Source organism: Ictalurus furcatus, chromosome 10, assembly GCF_023375685.1.
Source record: "Ictalurus furcatus strain D&B chromosome 10, Billie_1.0, whole genome shotgun sequence".
NCBI lineage: Eukaryota > Metazoa > Chordata > Actinopteri > Siluriformes > Ictaluridae > Ictalurus > Ictalurus furcatus.
Genome location: NC_071264.1, coordinates 597,689 through 619,029, shown reverse-complemented (window position 1 = coordinate 619,029; position 21,341 = coordinate 597,689). Strand labels below are relative to the sequence as shown.

The window sequence follows — 21,341 nt, the reverse complement described above, 5'->3', positions numbered from 1 at the left end:
ACAGGAAGCTTTGTACAGGTCCCTGAACTAGCACTAGAGAGGGTGGAGAAATGTGAAAAGCTAGCACTGTGGTTACGTGTTTCGCAACTGTGAGCTGTATTTCAATGCTTTTTGGCCACAGCTGCTGTAAGGCTCTTGCGTCTCTGGAGGTCCATCAACGCAGAACGCATTCCGCAGTCCAGACGACAGGGGCAAAGAACCTGCACTGAAACCTCTTTATTGCTCCACACACCGGGATGTAATTTCATATGCGTGAGCTATGTCAGCAAGAGGTTAAGGTGATGAACTGCCAATCCGCTGTGCACAGCCCATGTGGGTTTGGATCCTATTTTTCTTGTAAAGACCTTGCTTAAGCGCATTCTGTAAAGGAAGCGTGCATGGTGCAGACATTGTTGGCGTCTGCATGAGCAGTTAGTCTGAAGGGGAAATTAGGGTCAGGTGTTTTCAATCAACGGGATGACAATCAGGTGTGAGTGAGCACCCTGTCTTATTTGAAGAACAGGGATCTATCAAAGTCTGATCTTCACAACACATGTTTGTGGAAGTGTATCATGGTATGAAAAAAGGAAATTTGTGAGGATCTCAGAAAAAGAGTAGTTGATGCTCATCAGGCTGGAAAAGTTCAAAAAAAAAAAAAACCCCATCTCTAAAGTGTTTGGACTCCACCAATCCACAGTCAGACAGATTGTGTACAAATGAAGGAAATTCACGAGCATGGTTACCCTCCCCAGGCGTGGTCAACCAACAAAGATCACTCCAAGAGCAAGACATGTAATTGTCCACGAGGTCACAACGGATCCCAGGGTAACTTCTAAGCAACTAAAGGCATCTCTCGCATCAGCAAATGTTAATGTTCATGAGTCCACCATAATGAGTACACTGAACAACAATGGTGTGCATGGCAGGATTGCAAGGAGAAAGCCACTGCTTTCCATAAAGAACATTGCTTCCTGCATGCAGTTTGCTAAAGATCACATGGACAAGACACAAGGCTACTCGAAAAAACGTTTTGTGGACAGGTGAGACCAAACTAGAACTTTTTGGTTTAAATGAGAAGGGTTATGTTTGGGGGAAGGAAAACACTGCATTCCAGCATAAGACCCGTATACCATTTCTGAAAAATGGTGGTGGTAGCATTACAGTTTGGGCCTGTTTCGCTGCATCTGGGCCAGGACGGCTTGCCATCATTGATGGAACAATGAATTCTGAATAATACCAGCAAATTCTAAAAGAAAATGTCAGGACATCTGTCCGTAAACTGGATCTCAAGAGAAAGTGGGCCGTGCAGCAAGACAGCAACCCTAAGCACACAAGCCGTTCTACCAAAGAATGGTTAAAGAAGAATAAAGTCAATGTTTTGGAATGGCCAAGTCAAGGTCCTCACCTTAATCCAATAGAAATGCTGTGGAAGGACCTGAAGCAAGCAGCTCATGTGAGGAAACTCACCCACATCCTAGAGATGAAACTGTACTATAATGAGGGATGGGCTAAAATTCCTCCAAGCTGACGTGCAGGACTGATCAACAGTTACCGGAAACGTTTGTTTGCAGTTGTTGCTGCACACCGAGGTCACACCAGATACTGAAAGCAAAGGTTCACATACTTTTGCCACTCACAGGTATGCAATATTGGATCATTTTCATCAATAAATAAATGACCATGTGTAATATTTTTGTCTGGTTTCTTTAATTAGGTTCTCTTTATCTACTTTTAATACTTGTGTGAAAATCTTATGATGTTTTAGGTCCTGGTAATGAAGATGTATAGAAAGTTCTAAAGGGTTCACAAACCTTCAAGCACCACTGTAAGTGGGATGTAAGGTCATAGCAGAAGAGCTCTTCCGCAAACACTACCGATGTGACCGTGGACCATGGGGTCTTAAGCCTAGACGAATCGCGTCCAAAAGACCACGCCTTAGCTCTGTCTTTAGCTGGAAATGGTTAGATGTCTCCGGCAGAACTGGTTAAGCGAAAGGCACTTGAGTCTCACAACAGCCCATTTGTCGCGCCCATGCCAGATTTCTTGTTGTCCGGCAGAATGACCCGGTCACCTTCTTACCACGAACGGGTTTACCACCACATCAGCCTGGGGTAGTGTGGCCGAGTGGTCCAAGGCGCTGAATTTAGATTCCAGTCTCTTCGGGGATGTGGGTTCAAATCCCACTGCTGCCAGGGTGGTTAGCTGAAAGTAGTTCTACTTAACTTTCCCGGAACGGAAAGTAGTTATGCTTAACTTCTCCAGTTAATTCTCAGTGGTAGTCCTTATCACTACGGATGCAATATATTTTTCGCCACATGTTGATTCCATGGCGCTGTTCCGAAGCTTGGTGTTTTCTTTTTTTGTTTATTTTTTTTTTTTTTTTTGAAGATCTACACTTTGAATTGCCTCCGCTACCGCGTAAACCAGTTAATACTTTATTGGCTTTATTTTTTCGGCTTTCATCTATTTTTGTTTATTTCTTTTTTCCCCAGACAGCGATTAACATTCATCGTTTTACCTGAGAAAAAAAAGCGCTCTTAGGCGGCAGGTAAAGTGAACTGTACACTTACATTTACATTTATTCATTTAGCAGACGCTTTTAACCAAAGCGACTTATAAATAACAAAATTGCTTATTTACTCAAAAGAAACATCGGTATATTATGAATATCATTTGAATGGTTTAAACTATATATGTAGTGTCAATTCAGGAATATCATTATACGTTTGTATGGCGAGTGAAATTTCTATTGTCTACTGTTCAGTGTCTGTTGTTTGTTCAGTAGTCAAACACACACTTAAAATAAAGTCTTTTGGTAACAAGTGAGCAGATCACACAGTTATGTTAGATTAAGTTAGAATATATTAGAGTAGATGTGTATCTTTTCAATAGTTGTATAATTAAATTTTGGGTCATTGATCTGTTGGTCTAATATGAAACCTATCAAGTTATTTTAAAAGAATCAGTGACCATAATTTTACTTTACAAAACATAATGCATAATAAGTAAATTCTTTTTATATATTTATTTATGTTAATTGTTCATATCTATGGGTACTATTCAGGCCATCAGCATGAAGAAAAAAAAAAATCCCTGGGAGAATCAACGTGTCCTTCAGGAGAGGCCCATCAGGTGATTTACTTCGGGGCTCATCTGAAGAGGCAAGAAGCATTAAAGACAATCCTTCTTTGCAAGAGAAGTCAACACCTCAAAGAGAAGATGTGGTCAGGAACAATACAGCCTCCCGCTCCGTTCAATCCACCTGCTAGTGGTATTCCTGAAGACGTACCTCTGACACAGGCAGCAGTTGAGAAGACACCAAAAAAACAAATTAGATCCTGTTTAGCTTGTGGTCAGCCAAATTCTCGTTACATGGGTGATGGCTCCTCTGTACATTTCTTTTAGCAGGCTGGTGATGTTAAATACTTCTACTGCTCCAGGAAAGTCTTTGAGGCATACTCTGCAGAGGGCCTTCTGGTCATCTGTGCAGGTTCTGCCACCAGCCACTAAAACAAGGACCCAATAGCCCTCATATCCACACTGGTTTCCCTGGAGTGGCAGGCAAATACATTTACTGTCCTTCTAAAGTGCTCTCCCTGTATCAGGCACAGGGAATGAATGCAGAGACGACATGGGCAGAGTTTCAGCAGTCCTCATTCTATGAGGCTGAGAGGCAGAGGTGGATTGTTGAAAAGAGAAAATAACTTTGTTGTGAAACACAGTATTTAAGGTCTGTGCATGGCATGTCTGATTGCAAGCCAAGCACAAGGTTGGATTTTGGTAAACAGTTACAAATCCTGTGTAATACTGTTGTCCATGAATCTCATTCTATGTTTTCTGTGCTCTCTCTCTCTCTCTCTCTACCATTGTGGAATTGTGTATAGACAACATTGTATTTAAAAAAACAAAACAAAATTGTCCTGTGTATTTGTAAATATGTTTTATCTAGCTTGTATTTGTAAATGTTTTAAAATCTTAGTCCTTATTTGGAATACATTTTCAATAACTTACTATAACACACCCTGCATATATTATTTAGATAGTTATTTTAATTTTGACAAACTGTTAATTTCACATTCTTCTTTAACAGTTAATTTTATACACTGAAAGAGTATCGGAATAGTAAATGTTGACAATGCCGCTTTTAAAAAATTACATAGATACAATATGTAACAGATAATATAATATAAATATTTGAACGGATGTTTTTACGTTAGGTTCGTCCGACCCTCCTCCTGGATTATCCTCGCTTTCTATTGGCTAGTCAGCGCTCTACACCTACGTGTGACTGGCCCCCGCGTGGCAGGTGAGAATTCTACCACTGAACCACCAATGCTTATCTTAAAAATCCATGGACTTCGCAGAGTGCGATTTAAAGCTGAGTACTGTGCTGCTTCAGCAATTTGGTTTAAAATTCTAAAGGAGAATCTCTTCCATATTTCAGCAGCATGGAGTTTGTCCATTACCCTAGTTTTGGGCGGAATTGATAAGGCTTGTTAAGTGCTTTGGGTGAAGGCTCAAGCAACACAAATGTCTCCAAAACTCAGTTGTGCATTGGCCTGGAATCTAACCCGGACTTCACAGAGGGCGCTTTCCAGGTAAGTATTGTGCTGACTCAGCAATTTGGTTTCAAAATTGACAAGGAGCATCCTAAGGCTCTTGTATATTTGAGCAACATGGACTGTGTCTGCTACCCTTTTTTTGGACAGAAGTGATCAGGCTTGCAGAGTTCTTTGGGTGAAGGCTCAATATTCAAAAGTCAGTCATGAGTGGCCAGGAATCGAACCCCAGCCTCACGCGTGGTAGGTCAGAATTTGACCACTGAACCACCAATGCTTATCTTAAAGGTTTAAGGACAACGCAGAGTGTGCTTTTCATTAAGTATTGTTCTGATTAAACAGTTTGGTTTCAAAATAGAAAAGGAGCATCCTAAGTCTCTTGTATATTTCAGCAGCATGGAGTTGATCTAGTTTGGGCAGAAATGATAAGGCTTGTAATGTTCTTTTGGTGACGGCTTAACTTTCAAAAGTCACTTCTGCATTGGCCGGGAATTGAACCCGGGCCGCCCGCGTGGCAGGCGAGAATTCTACCACTGAACCACCAATGCTTAGTTCAAAAAGCTAAAGACTTCGCAGAGTGTGCTGTTCAGGTAAGTATTTTGCTGCTTCAGCAATTTGGTTTCAGATTTGAAAAGGAGAATCCTAAGTCTCTTCCTTATTTCAGCAGCAGTCACACACTATATTTCCAGATACTGTATAATATTATAATATCTCCTCTCTGCTCAACACGCATGTAATACAGTCTACATACCGTAGAGCAGTGTTTTTCAACCACTGTGCCGTGGCACACTAGTGTGTCGTGAGAGATCGTCAGGCGTGCCTTGAGAAATTGTCCAATTTCACTTAGTCTTAAAATTCTTTTTTATTAAAATTTATTCATTATTATCTGCAAATAATAAGCCATTGTTGAGTGTCTGTGCTGTAATATAGTGACTGGCAGAGTGATGTAATATTCGTCCGGGTGGCAGCAGGTAATTGCCTCCTACCTTCTTAGAGACAAGAGAATTAGTGATGCATGCGACAGGTCGTGGTGGCAGTGATGGAGAAGTTTTTAAAAAGGAAAAATGCAAACTCCGAACTGGGCCCTGGACAAGATTGTGACCCAGGTGAAGGGCCTAGTATGAGTGGTGGTAAAAAGAAAGCAAAGACGGTGAGCTCGAGGCAATACAGCGAAAGCTATCTTTCGTTAGGATTTACTTTCACCAGCGATGAGATGACCCCGACTCCATTATGCTTGGTGTGTGGCGAGAAGCAGTCCAATAGCGCCATGGTGCCAAGCAAGCTTAAACGCTATCTCCAAGCGAAACACCCGTCGCTTCAAAACAAGCCGATGGACTATTTTGTTTGCCTGCGTGAAAACACCAAAACAGGCAACATTAATGAGAAAGACCACAAAGGTAAATTAGAAAGCCCTCAAAGCTAGTTGCTGAACTTGTAGCTAAATGAAAAAAGTCCCACACTGTGGCAGAGACGTTAATACTACCTGCCCGCAAAGACACTGTCAACGAGATGCTCGGCCCTGACGCGGTTAAAGACATATCTAAACTCCCGCTCTCAGATAACACAATCGCCAGACGTATTGATGACATGTCTACAGACATCGAAAGCCATGTTTTAGAAAAGATACGCATCAGTAGGAAATTTGCGTTGCAACTTGATGAGTCTACGGATATTCTCAGCTCTTGGCCAATGTGCGTTTTGTGGATGGAGATGCCATTAGAGAAAACTTCCTATTTTGTAAGGCACTGCCAGAAAAAACAACAGGAGAGGAAATTTTTTGGGTCACATCAGAATATCTTGACCAGGGAGGACTTACGTGGGAAAATTGCACAAGTGTTTGCACTGATGGAGCTGCAGCCATGGTCGGGCACACCTAAGGCTTCGTTAGCAGAGTGAAGGAAAGAAACCCAGATCTTATTGTTACACACTGTTTTCTGCACCGTGAGGCCTTCGTTGCAAAGACTTTACCAGCAGAACTAGTTCCTGTGTTGGATGATGTTGTGCGCATAGGGAACTTTGTAAAGACACGACCTTTGAAAAGGTATATTTGCATCTTTGCGTGAGGAAATGTGAGCGGAGCATAAAGCCTTATTGCTCCATACGGAGGTCCGATGGTTGTAGCGTGACAAGTTGCTGGCCCATGTGTATGAGCTGCGGGAGGAACTTAAAGTGTTTCTGACAAATGAGAGGTCTGATTACTCAAATCTGTTTGCAAGTGATGAGTGGTGTGCAAAGCTGGCATACCTGGCAGATATATTTCATCATCTGAATGAACCGAACACACGGATGCAAGGCCGAAATGAGAACCTGCTTACAAGCATGGATAAAATAAATGGATTCCACTTAAAGGTGCACCTCTGGCAACAACATGTGCAAAGTGCCAACCTTGAGATGTTCCCACTCACAGAGGAACGGCAAGATCACCCTGCTGCACTGTGCGAAGTAATAGGTAAACATCTGAAAACTCTTGAGGAGAAGTTGTCATTTTATTTCTCTTCAGCCTCCACTGAATGCCTTGACTGCTGTTGGAAAGGACATGAATTTACAGGAGCAGGAGGAACTAACTGAACTGAAACAAGATCGTGGTTTAAAGCTAAGATTTGCTGAACTTCCTTTGGACAGTTTTTGGTTGACTGCTGCCAAGGAATTCCCCATTCCGGCCAACAAAGTTTTGACATTGCTCCCATTTTCCACAACATATGTGTGTGAGCTGAGCTTTTCAAGCCTAACTGCTATAAAAACTAAAAACAGAGAGAGACTGAGAGCTGTTGAAGAAGAGCTTCGTGTATGCCTTTCTTCAATTCCTGCCAGGATATCGGCTTTGTGTTCATCTAAACAGGCCCAGGTTTCACACTGAGTGAGTATAAATAAATTGAGAAACTATATTGTAATTATATATACTGTATTAGGCTACAGAGTGTCATTCTGTAACATTTTTGGTTGGTGGTGTGCCGCAAGATTTTTCCAATGTAAAAAATGTGCCATGGCTCAAAAAAGATTGAAAAACACTGCGTTACACTACACAATTTAAGAAGCTACACTTACTTCTGCTTCCATTGTAACACTTTTCAGTTTTGGAGCAACAATAACAGCAACAACAACAACAACAAAAAAGTGTTGGAACAAAATAAATCTTATTTTCCATTACAGGTTGCAGGTATTCGCGGGTGCAATGCAACACTGTTCCATACACAAATAACTCTTTTGAATGGTTAAGGGACTAAAGTCGGAAAGTGCCACCAGCATATCTGACAGAGATGACTCATGAACCGGTTCTTCAATCACTAGCTGAAAACGACGTATTGAAGTTACACAAACGTCAAATAACAAATACAAAATTCTACTTTCTCATGAATATGGTATAGTGCATTGCTTAATCAGCAGTTTTTCTTAGAAAGACAAGATATTTAAATTGAATGAATTTAATGAAACCACACATCAAGCTGTCTTTTCTAACAGAACATTAAATTTAGCATTAGCTCCCAGTTCCAGAAAGTTCTAGCCAGACATTCAGGGTCAAAGAATCAGAACGAAATGTAAAATTAAAAAAAGTAGTGAAAGATGAAAGTGAAGGAATAAACGAGGGGTTTGTGTCTTAGTTGTTGAGTAATTAAAAACTAAAAAAAAAGCTGTGAGATTCAGCGTTTGTCACAACGATGCCAAACGCTCTGCGTCTCCCGACTATTTCTTTGGGATTGTTCCCAAACTGAGAAATCAAGGTTCTTCAGTCAAGCTTCCCCCACAATCAAGCTTTGGGGTTGACTCCATATTCACAATGACTATAGAGTCGACTCCAAAGCTTCATTCCTTTGAATCGACTCTATTCCCATTACCTGGTATCTACGAATTGACACCAGGTATTAGGAATCGCCCTGTTAATCATGAGAATGATCCTATGTACTTAATATTGTGGGTTGTTCCCCTAACCTTTAATTCGAGATTTGTGCTGAATCAATTCTTGGAACAGACTCACTCAGTGTTGCAATATTAGCAAGGGTTTGAATCGTTATCATTTCCCTTGCTTCCATTTGTAGGAAGCTGCCTTAATCACGATGAACCCAGGCTACGCAGGCAGGACCGAGCTCCGGGACAACCTGGAGGCCGCTTCAGATCTGTCTCCATGATTGTGCCCGACCATGCCGTCATCGCTGAGTTGTGCTCGGGTGCCGTCATTCATTACATTATGTAATGAACGCAATAACGGATGTATTCTGGCGTGCTACAGAACCGTTTCACGTTGTCTTTTTTGCTGTAGGTGGACTTGTGAGCTGAGGGCTTCAAGTCCAGTGAGACTCTAGTGAGGTAGATGATTCAGCTGTATAAGCTGTGCAGCAAGCAGCTTTCCCGGCAGGACCACTACAACTTCAGCATGAGAGCCGTCAACTCTGTTATCGTCATGGCCGGGTATGTCCGTCTACGAACAGGGTGAACATATTAGATTCATCTGTTGTTTTTTCTAAATTGTTAATTAAAACTATCTATAAATGTAACAGATGTCTTGCTGGAATAAATCAAGCGTGTGTGTGTGTGTGTGTGTGTGTGTGTGTGTGTGTGTGTGTTCCAGGTCTCTGAAGCGAGAGAACCCACACCTGAGTGAGAACGTGGTGTTGATTAGAGCGCTACGATACTCCAACCTGCCCAAGTTACTCAAGGATGACGCAGAACTTAAAATAAAATAAATTGATAAATAGTAAAGAACGCCAAAGCTTACATATGGAGTATCAAAGGTCATTATCACAGGATCACTGGAATCAGGCACTAGGAGGAAATTCCAGGACAAATTAGGAAATACAATTAACTGACATTTGCAAATTCTTTGCAACTAAAAAGCTGTAATTATATACTATATAACTTTTTTTAAAGCATTTAAAGTATATAACATTAGCACCTTGTAATGTTATACCAGATGAAAAGTAAAGAATCCTGGAACATCTGAACATCCATAATCTGAAAATCTTGAACCTAGTGTCAATCGAGTCAATCCAATCCTTCTTGTGTGCGTTTAGCATTATTCTGTCGGACCTCTTTCCTGGCGTGGGCGTCCCCGAGCATGACTACGGCGCGCTTCAGTCGAACATCGAGGCAGCTCTATGTGCCCGCTCCCTGCAGCCCGTCTCCAGCATGACCGCCAAGGTGATCCAGCTGTACGAGACCATGCTGGTGCACCAGGGTGTCTTGCTGGTGGGCCCTACAAGAGGCGGTAAGACCACGGCGTACCGTGCCCTCGCTGACGCACTGCGCACCCTCCACGAGACAGAAGGCTGCGAGGTGAATCCCTTATACAAGCCCATCGAGACCTATGTGCTCAACCCACAGTCAGTGAGCATGGACGAGCTGTATGGTGAAGACGACCCTCTCACACTGGAGTGGAGTGCCATCAAACTGTCCCTCGGCCGCCGACACACACAAGTGGGTGGTGAGTGACGTACCTGTGGACGTGCCTGTGGATTGAGAAAATTACCTCCGTGTTGGACAACAACAAGACGCTCTGTCTGGCTAATGGTGAAAGGATCAAGCTCACACCTTCTACACACATGTTATTCGAGGTGTTACCCATCAGACACATGTAGCACCGGTCCTAAAAACCATCACAAACAAGCACAAGCATGTCATTTCCAAGAAGATTTTTTTTTTTTTTACATTAAACGTGTTCCTGATGGAAAGGTCACACACGAACGTTTCTTTAAGACTTCATTCTTTCACACGCGTATAACGAGCGATAAACGCATTCAAAGCACGTTATAAAGCCTCCGTAATGCATTACGCATAGTATTTAAATAAATATTATTATAATAACATGCACTACACTACATTATGCATTATGAATTCTTAACGTATTGTTAACACGTCTTTACTGTGAGCGGGATGATGACCAGACGCAGGCAGGCTCCCAGGTACTCATATCTGTAGACGTACTGATACAGAGCCATTCTGGCCACGCAGTTATCCAGATCCACGTCCCAGTATTAGCACAGCTGCTTCTGCCACTCAAAGTTACTGCTCGAGTCCACCTATGTGAACACATACACAAAGACATGTGATATATATACGATCTCATTGTATACGAATTGGGCATTCTCGCTGATGATATAGCATGGATAGTATATAATGAGTGCATTCATACTGTATAAACCTGGGAACTGATTTGCATATGCACTGCTGTCAGAGCTGCAGTTATTTTTAAAAGATTTATTAACAGCTTCTGACCAATCAGATCTGACCATACCCATGATTCCCTTCGCTCTGAAGAGAAGGTGTGTAGCCGTCTGTACCCTTTCATTGACGAGCTCTGTGACGATGTCTCTGGCGTGGACATCCACAGTAATGAGAGCTGTGATGATGCTCTGATGTATTTTGGGTAAGTTACCCAAGAGTGACCAACACATTCAGCCTCTGTATAAACACACACACACGCACAGAGTAATACCCGTACATTACCACATATTACACCATACACCATTATGTCATGTAATCAGAGAAGGAAATCTGAACTACAGTTCCCAGCAGCCACTGCATCACAGTCACATGACCACCTGCACCTGGATCACATTCCTGGTAAGCACTTGTGTATTTAGCCACAGTTTTCACTGCACTCTTTGTCTCATGTTTGTCTTTCTTTACCTTTGTCCCTGGTGCTGTGTTTTTCTCTTTGGTTTATGTTTAGTCTTTGCCACAGTGATTTGCCCCAATGTCAGTGACTTTTGTATTTTGTTTAGTTCTTTATTAAACTTGAAAAATCTGCACTTGCATCCATCTCAACCTCCATATCGTGACACAAAAATATAAATATAATATGATATTATATATAAAATGTGTGTGGGGGTATATATTAATAGAGAGAAAGGCATTTCTTCTCAGGGGGGAGGGGAGTAATCAATAGGAAGAAGGATCTGAGAGGGAACATGGACAAAATTAATGGAACTTTTTCCTGGTTCGGCCCTAAATTTGGGCCAGATTAAATTTCATCTGTACAAGTTGGACAATAGGGATGGGGAACATAGATCCAGTACCCTTTAACCCAATTAGAACTTCTATTCCAACCATTAAAACCATTTTTTATCTTGAAATCTAGGGGCTTACCCAAACAATAAACTCTAATCACCTAATTTTTAACCAATAAAAACTCCCTTTTCCAATGTTGAAACTTAGGGGCCAACCCTAACCCTGAACTTAACCATCAGAAACAAATATGTTCTCTAAACTGATCCTCCAACCCCCAAACATAATAGTTAACCTCACCTAAAATGTCTTACATTTAGACAGATTTTTTTTAAAGTCTTTAATTTATTTATTCATTTTCATATGGTTCATTTACATGTGATTCATTTACTTTGATTCATTTACATGTGATTCATTTTCGTGAGATTCATGAAAATTCATTTTTTTAAAAGTGGCAGAATTCGTTTTTAACACAATATATCGATTTTAAAAAATTATATAATTTCTTTTCCATTTTTTTTATACAGCTGATATTTTCTCATAGAATGTTAAATACATATAGAGAAATATATACAGAATGAAGAACGAGGTTTTGTGCCCGTGCCACCTCCCACACCAATGAGTGTTGGGTTGAGTCATCCCCTAACCTAACCCTGCCTGAGCCTGAAGACATGACCGCTTTCTAAAATGTTTTCTTTATTAAACATATATAAACCTGTTAACAGGGAATGAAGAATTGGGTAAAGAATTCCATTAGGTGCAAGGCCTTTTTAATCCAAAGAATAATAACTACCTAGTAGGGGGACTCGCAGATCATTGGTAGTTATTGGAAAAGCAAAGGACCAATCAACAGGCCAAAAACTAAAAGGCACCACCCACAGGGCCTGCCCATAATGCACCTGACCCTCTTCAAAATGTTTGTTTATTCAATCACAACTGATCCTCTGATGAAGCCACACCCAGGCGAAACGTTAGGCCTGTCTTGTTTCTTTTAACAAAACGTTGTTTTGTGTTTTTCTTTTGGTATTTCAAATCTTTTTCTTTTTTTATGAATACAGGGCCCCAGATGGCGACTAAAATGGTCGCCACTGCGACTAACTTTTTAATTTTGCAACCATGTTTTTTCTGCCAGTCGCAGTGGCCACCGTTACCCACAAACAAAATTTTAAAACAAATTAAATAGGAATTACGATACGTCTTGTTGTGTTAGGCTACTGAACTCCCATCTCCTATGCACCTGCGTCTACCTGCCCTATCTCGTGCACTCCTGTATGGTTTCCAATAAATAAACTCTGCACTCTTGCCCTGCAGGGGTTGAAGCATCGGCTGTATAGATGAACAGAAACAGGTCTAACGTCGCGTTTATCAGGTTAAAAAGTTTGGAAGTGAACTTTATAAAAGGTGTTTAATTTAGTTTGATATGATTTAGTTTGTTAGAATGTGAATTTATCCGTTATATGTAGGCTAGCTAACTGCGTAGTTAACTAACGTTAGTCAGCTGACAAGAAAACGAAATGCACAAACGAAAAATATCAGACTTTTTCCTCGTTCCCTGCCTGTCCAAACCCTGCCTCCTCTACATCAGATGCCGACGATGTTGAGACCAACTCGACCAGTGAAAGTTCTCAAGTGACATTTGAGTCATCCCAGCCCGTTTCAATCGATGTGCAATCTTTTACAGATGATGACAGCCAAGCGCAGCGAGTTGAGTCTTCTCCCGTCTCTGCAGCTCTCATCCCGACAAGACAGTTTTAAATCAGCTTGGCTACAAGAGTTCGCCTGGTTACGTTATGACAAAGGGAAAATGTACTGCACCTTTTGTGCTAAAGCAGGACAAGATATTGCTAGTAAAACAGAGTTCATTACCAGTTCGAGTCATTTTAAAAAAGAAACCGTAAAGAAGCATGCTGACAGTAAAAAACATGAGAACGCCAGGGATTGTGTCATTGCTAGGTCTGCCCCTCGTGCCACCCCAATCATGAAAGCAGTGCAACGTGCTAGTATTAATGTTGCTGAAAAAGAGATGAGGGAATTGAAAATAAAATTCAATGCAGCCTACATGACTCTGAGCCTGAATAAGCAGGAATTGTATATATATATATATATATATTGAATAAAAAAGTGAAAAAAAGAAACAAATGATTGGACATTTAAGTATTTACAGTAATATGATTCAAGATGGGGGCATCACTGCCAAGCTACCACTTTTGGGCACTTGAGCAATGCCCTTAACCCTCTCTACTCCAGGGGCGCTGTATCATGGCTGACCCTGTGCTCTGACCCCAACTTCCTAACAACCTGGGATATGCAAAGAAAAGAATTTCACTGTGCTGTAATGTATATGTGATCAATAAAGACTCATTATTATTATTATATGACGTACTGAACATTGCACATATTGTGTATGTAAAGAATACATTGTGTAAACTATGGGAGGCAGAGTAAACAAAGGCAGACAGTACAGAGGGGAAAGAAAAGGCAGTGTGAGGTAGCCATTTAACAATATCATCATATGTCATATGACATCACTATTTTGGCTCCTGAAAATTTGATTTGGCACATAAATATTTTGGGTTTAGGAACCAATGGCTCCAAGATTTTTTTTTGCCTGGAGCCCTGGAATATGTTTAATAAAATAAATAAATGAAATTTTTAAATGGGATCCAGAGAGGGAAGGAGATCTACTAAACCTCAAACAACAACGATGACCAAACCCTGAAAGGAGTAAGTACAATCCTTTTCTACGTAAAGTCTACAAAGAGTGTGCACCCTGAAAACAAAGAAGAGAAAAGGATATATACAACTTTGCAAAGAAAGTTTTCCTGTTCTCCTGTTGGGATGTTCTTCCTCCATTTTATGCCAGTAGCTCACCCAGACCTCAAAATTGCAGTCCTGTGAAGAAAGACAAGGCGTATTTTATGCTCACATGTTCCAAGATGTCCATCAAAGGAATGATTCCTTGATTCATCCACCAGATGGCATCACTTCTACATTTTTCCCTATACATACACAGGTATGTGTTTTGTTTCTGATTTGGTGTTGTGTTGATTGAATAATTTCCTTGACTGTTTCTCCTTTCTGAATTCTATTTCATCTTAAAGGATTTTCTGCCCGTATTCATTCTTCCCCTTTGCACAGGCTGTTCCATCTGTCTTCCTTTTTAAAGTGAACTTACTTTTACAATATGTCTGTAGTATTGCACAATAGATTTGAAGTCTTGGCTGACTCTGGACCGATAAGGGAACCTGCAAATGTAAGTGAAAACCAAATTCAAGGTGTCTCAAATCAAAAACTGCCGTAGATTTAACATTGACAAAATATTTCAAATTGTTTCAGGCTCTACATCATTCAGAAATTCAGGCGGCCACAACACCGGCTAATCCTTATCCACCAAGTGTGTTCAGACAGGTCACAAAATTCACATCTTTCATTAAACCTTCTCCAAACCAGTCAACACTGGAAAAGGTCAAACAAAACACAGCACAGTGAATGGACAATAATATAGAGATCTTAAAAGAACACTACGATGAAGTAATAGCAACCATTTTGTCTGAAGTAAGAGAATTGGACATTCAGGCTTTCAACAGAGCAGTAACCTGGAGCAAAACAAGATATAGAAAGAAATTCACAGCGAGTTCAGCACAGACCCTGAAATCAATGTTAACAGAAATGCCAAAAAAGTCACTCACCCCATTGGCTGAATCCTGCAATGACCCTGAATCGTTTCCACCTCTTAAACCGAGTACGCAAGCTGTTATGGGTTCCTATGCGGGGACCGTAAGGGAAAATAGGGGTTCGGTAGAGAGGAGAAAGCCAGACTTTCATTAACCCCAACACAGGCTGGCCCTAAAGGGAAAAGGGGAGAAAGGAACTTAAAACAACATGCAGAACAAACAGTAGAAGTGCCTATGGTCACAGATTTAACTAAGGAACTACAAATAATAATGGAAGAGAAACCAGTTAGTTTACCATCAACTTCTATTCTACTGAGGGAGGACCTGGAGAGCAGGAAACAAACCAAGCAGCTTGAACCATACAGCAATGTAGTGTGTTAGGAAAGTGGTTTCCACAGTATGAAGACCTGCTGGAGGAACTTGCAATCAGAAATGTTCCATCACAACTGTGGAATTGTGATGTATTTGGCCTACAAGACCAGTTTTACTCTACCTGTGTGGTTGGGGAGGTGGGTAAACCCTGTGTAGAGGTTACTGCTGAGGAGAAAGGAGAGACCACGACAGTCCTTCAGCATTCAATGCAGCGGGAACATTTAGGGTGTGCTGTTGTCAGTGCAACTCATTGTACCACGAGAGCTGTGGAGAAGATGTGCCTTTCTATTAAATGAAATATATTTACGGTGTTGTTGCTATGGCACACTGAACACAATAGTGTCAATTTACTGTTAAAATTAAAATGATTTCAGTCGAAATGACCTGTTATCTTTTATATTGGCCCATTTTAACTGAACAGCCGGCCCAATTTGCCCTGAACATTGTGTTGTGGCTCAAGAGGGTTCCTGCCGATATTCTAACCCTCATAATTTTAAAACAATTATACTTTTTCATATTTTTAAAAGAAATTTATATTGAAGAGGCCCATGCTAATTTATAAAAATATCATTAGAGATCATGATTTGATGAGATGATGAGACATTATAGCTTATTTGATGGCATTATAAATCATTTACCAAACAGTGGCCCATGTTAGCTGACTTCACCCTAACCATATGGAAAAGTACCTCATGTACACAGTTAACTATGGTGGTGGATCTTTAATGTTTTGGGGCTGTTTTTCTGCCAGAGGCCTGGACATATTGTTAGGATACATGGCATCATGGACTATCAAATATCAACAGATATTAAATAAAAACCTGACTGCCTCTGCCAGAAAGATTAAAATGTGCCGTGGTTGGATCTTCCAGCAGGACAGTGATCCAAAACATACATCAAAATCAACACACAATTGGTTTACTGACCACAAAATCAAGGTCCTGCCATGACCATCCGATGTGTTGACTCTTTCAAGTCATTTAACACTAATGAGCAGTATTAAAAATATTAACATGGATATCTGAGTCTGATAATAAAATTAACTTCTACTTACAGTCAAATTTTGTAGTGTTTAGGACATTTAACACCCTTCTGTCCAAAAGAAACCAAAAGGGGGTACAAACTTTTATACTCAACTGTACTTTGGTTGAAATTGGCACTAACAGAACAACTGAATTATACTGTACTGTATTATAAAAAACATAGGATCTAATTTATTGTCACTATATACACTTTATATACACTTTACCTGGCTGCTATCACTATAACTGCTATGATCATATTTGGTAATAAGCTAATTTGCTGAATACTCAGTCATAGTGTGTTATGTTTACATTTATACCATTTTTCCATTATTGCACTACCTGTTATATGTTAAAGATCTAACAGACCTGTGCGGACACATTTTTACTAATTATCTGTTAAAAAAAAAAACATTCTTAGATTTCAGTGTTTGTTTGTGCTCACATAGTCCTATTGAACACAGCATACCACCATCTAACATACCACCATATCTAGAGATATAGAGATAGCTCTTTAACATTTTACCACTGGGTCAAAAAAAAGTCAAAAAAGTCATTATGGACTAGATGGTCTGCATTACGTTACTTCTGTTCAGAAAACACGCTTCGGGGAGTAAATACTAAAGTTTGTGTCCCAAATGAAGTACTGTACACTTACACTATGCACTGTATACTCTACTGTCTGTATACTCAACTGTGTGGATTTTAGAAAGGTAATATCATCTCAAATGTATCACTAGCGATTTTTTACTAACCGGTAGTATAAGTCACGATGACGCATGACGTCATACGCACGCTAGCATTAGCAGACACTCAGAGACACAGACACTGACTTTCTCCAGTTTACTCTCTGGTCAAGCGTTACCTATTATTCCCAACATGACGTCAGTCTCCATCAGATGGAGGAGAAATCATCACGTGACTGAGGAAGAAAATCAGAAATGCAGGGAGCATTTTATATTAAACACCGCGGAGCACAAAGTTATGTTTATATCACTGTGTTGTAAGGGGCAGGGAAACTGGTGCACGCTGCTTAAAAGGTTTAGTTTAATTTAAGTTTATTGTCATATATGCTGTATCTGCGCGCTTGCAGTGTAAATTCTGTTGTTTATTATAATGGAAGTGGTGTGTTAGTAACGAGGCCGCGTTGCGATCACGCGCGGTGTAGACGCGCTGATACAGAGTGTAGAGCGAGTAAGATCTGTAATGTCTAATTAAAACACAAAATTTTATATAATTTATTTTATAGTATTTATGCATTATTTTCATGGCTGCACAAAAAGGCACTGAATTAAACTACAGTCCTAATTAATAATATATATTCTGGTGTGTGTGTGTGTGTGTGTGTATGGGTTCTTTTCTGTTTTGGACAAACACTTGTGTAAAGTTTTAGGTCTGAAGTAACACTCAGTTTGTGATTTTATTTCAAATAAGAAGAAATGGTACTGAAAGTTTGCCCCCGCCCATCCGATTAATCGAAAGAATAATCGGCCAACTAATCGATTATGAAAATAATGGTTAGTTGCAGCCCTCCTTCCTCCAAGTGGATTTACCATATATTGTGTATGAGTATGGTTCATGTAGACCAGTTTACCTCACAGCTCCATGTTCCCTTGATTCGATCCTGAGCTCAGGGATACTGTTTATGTGGAACTGCAGTTTCTCCCTGCGTCTGTGCAGGATTCCTCCAGGTTTTCTCCCACCACAACATAGACCTACTGGTTGGTGGATCTCCTATGCTATCTTGCCCCAGGGTGTGAATGAGTCTGTGATTCTGTGTCTGTGGTGTGTGTCCGTGGTCTCCTGTGATGGACTGATGTAAGATATATTCTTGCCTCTTGCCCATTAATCCTGGATAAACTCTGGATCCTCCTCGACCCTGAGCAGGATGAAGTGGTTACTTGATGATAAATAAATGAGCAAAGTTGACAAACTGCATCTGCTTTTTACTTGTATCTACTCTATGGGTCAATATCATACACTCATATAATTGTCAAATTATTAGAAATCCATGGCTTCAATATATGAAGGGGAAAAAATATGTTAATATAAAATGATATCTAATTCCTTTAATGCAAATAGTTGAGTACAAAGCCACCTACTAAGCACTGCAGTGGAACTGCATGATAGAAGTAACAACTTCATTCATGTCATGTTCTGTGAAGGGATTACTACACACCTTTGTAAGATATATTCAATTTCTTGTCTATTTCTGACATGGAACAGCCTTCATTTCTCAAAACAACAATAGACTGATGAGTTTCTGAAGAAGCTCTTTCTTTCTGGCCATTTTGTGACTGTAATCACCCACAAATGCTGATGCTCCAGGTTCTCAAGTAAGCCCAAAGAAGGCCAGTTGTATGGCTTTCTTAAACAGCACAACAGTTTCAGCTGTGCTAACATCATTGCACCAGGGTTTTCTAATGATGAATGAACTTTTTAACATGATAATGTCAGATTAGCTAACACACAATGTGCCACAGGAACACAGGAGTTGCTGGTTGGTGAAAATGGGCCTTTCCATGCCTACGTAGATATTCCCTTAAAAATCCAGCTATAATAATGACTGTATTCTGATCAATGTTATTTTAAAAAATGTGATTTTCATTCAAAATTCATCCAATTTCTGAGTGACTCCAAACTTTTGAACTGTAGTGTTGCTAAAGTCATAAAGTTAATATAGTAATTCTCTCATGGTGGGTGTTCTAGTTATATATCAGTACAAGCTACTGTATAAGATGTGCTACTGTAACAAAAGAGGCAGAACATTAGTTTGGTTTGGAAATTACCAGAAGGTTTGATCATTCTAGACAGCATGGCTCAGGTTTAATTGTCAGCCATAAAATACAATAAGTGGAGAGGAAAAGTAAAAGGATATAATGGCTGCATGGTTAAATGAAGCACTGATGGATTTTCTGTGCATTACAGTGCGTTTTTTATGAAACATTGTGTAAGAAGCAGTGGAATAAGGTGGACTGAGAAATATAGAACATTACTTATAGGCCTAATACTGAATATACAGAGAGTTTTATTTAGTGTACATACATTTTATGAATTCATGCTGGTTTTGTTTTCTCATTTATTTTTACTTTTTTTTATCTATGGTATGCTGGTATGGCAAGAATAAATTGTAAATGCTACTTACCTTTTAATGATGTTTTCTAATTGAGTGTGTGGTGATTTAACATAATCTGTTTACAGTGAATTCTATAAAAGATTGTGTATGAATGTGGATTTAAAAAATAAACAGCTTTAATCTCTATGGTTACATGAACACAGTACACTAAGTAAAAATAACAAAAAACAGTTCTTTATTTTCCTTCACTATTTCTGTCTCTTTTCAGGAATTTTATTTCACCATGCACATATCTAGACACATGGCTGTCCTGTATCTGTCCTCTCTCTCTCCTTTATCTGCTCAATGAAACACAGAACACCTGTTACAAAATCCTGCACAGGTGTAGATCCTTACCACTCACCTTTCCCTGGCTCCGCCTCCAATTCACAAACTGGTGTTCAAACCAAACCGCCCTCCACAAAAATAAGTAGTAGGCAACTTCTATATTTCCCAGTCTACCTCATTTCCCCTGCTTCTTATGATGTTTCATAAAAACACCATTTAATACACATAAAATCCATCAGTCCATCATTTAACCACCAGCCCATCATTTAACCATAGGTGTGAGGTGTTTCATGCATCTCTTCCTGTAAATCCCTTCACTTTTCCTTTCTTCACTTACTGTATTTCCAGTCTTTCCCAATTAACCTGAAGCATGTTGTTCTAGAATTACAAACCATGTCTGAAAATGATTCAACTATACATATGTACATGACAGATTATTAACCCTTATGCTTAATGTTTACAGTAATTACATACACTTTGTTAGTGTTTAGTGGTATTGCCTGTTCATTGATTGAACTTGGGGTAGCCTTCCACAAGCTTCTCATGATTTGCTGTAATTTGTGCTCATTCCTCCGGACAGAACTGTTTTGAGGGCCTCATTGCTCAGACATGCTTTTTCACTTCAGTCCACAAATTTTCTTTGGGAGTCAGGTCAGGGTGTTTTTGATGGCCACTCGAGTAGATTTACTTTGTTGTCTTTAAGCCATTTTGTTACAACTTTGGAGGTATGCTTAGGAGCATTGCCTTGCTTTACATTTTATTTTTTCCAATAACCTGTGTTTCAATTTCTCTTACTGCCCTACTAGGCCAAAACCAGTGTGCACTTGCAGCATGAGGAGATGAGTGTGTAGTAGGGTGTTGTTTTTTAAACTACTATATTTTTTCTATAGTTGCTATCTAAAATGACCTTTAATACAGAGGAGGTGGACTATGGGGATGGTGAATACCAGTACCCTAATACTAACATAAATAGAGGTTCTCTTTTTTTTTTTGGTGTACAGACAATGCTAATGTTTCCTCTTCGTTACTTGACAAAGTTATTATTTTAGCTGTCGAACACAGTATATTGGAGTTGGAATGAAAGAATGAATATTGATATTATTTTATTTCCACTCCAATATACTGTGGTAAAAAATATTTGCCAATGTCCAAATATTTTATGAACCTGACTGTATCTGCTGGGTCTGCAAAAATAATGTAATTAAAAAAAATAAAAATAAAATAAAAAACAGCTTGGATGGTCATTGTGCATGTTTTTTTCTAGTCCAGCCAACTTTTCTGATTTTTATCGAATTAATGAATGAATTTTATTATTATATTATCATGTTTTTTCATACATCTTGCAATGTGCTCTTGGACACATTAGTGATGGGACCTGGAGTCACTGGGTGTT

General features: G+C 39.8%; 1 protein-coding gene and 2 non-coding genes across 5 annotated transcripts in view; 1 reads left to right on the top strand and 2 right to left on the bottom strand.

Moving 5' to 3' along the window:
- LOC128614058 (uncharacterized) overlaps window positions 1-21,341 on the bottom strand; it is a 367,857-nt gene that overhangs the window by 91,783 nt on the left and 254,733 nt on the right. The window lies entirely within an intron of this gene.
- trnal-uag (transfer RNA leucine (anticodon UAG)) lies at window positions 2,090-2,171 on the top strand. Its single transcript has one exon. It is a non-coding gene; the product is annotated as a tRNA-Leu (tRNA).
- Window positions 5,016-5,086, bottom strand: trnag-gcc (transfer RNA glycine (anticodon GCC)). The gene has a single exon. It is a non-coding gene; the product is annotated as a tRNA-Gly (tRNA).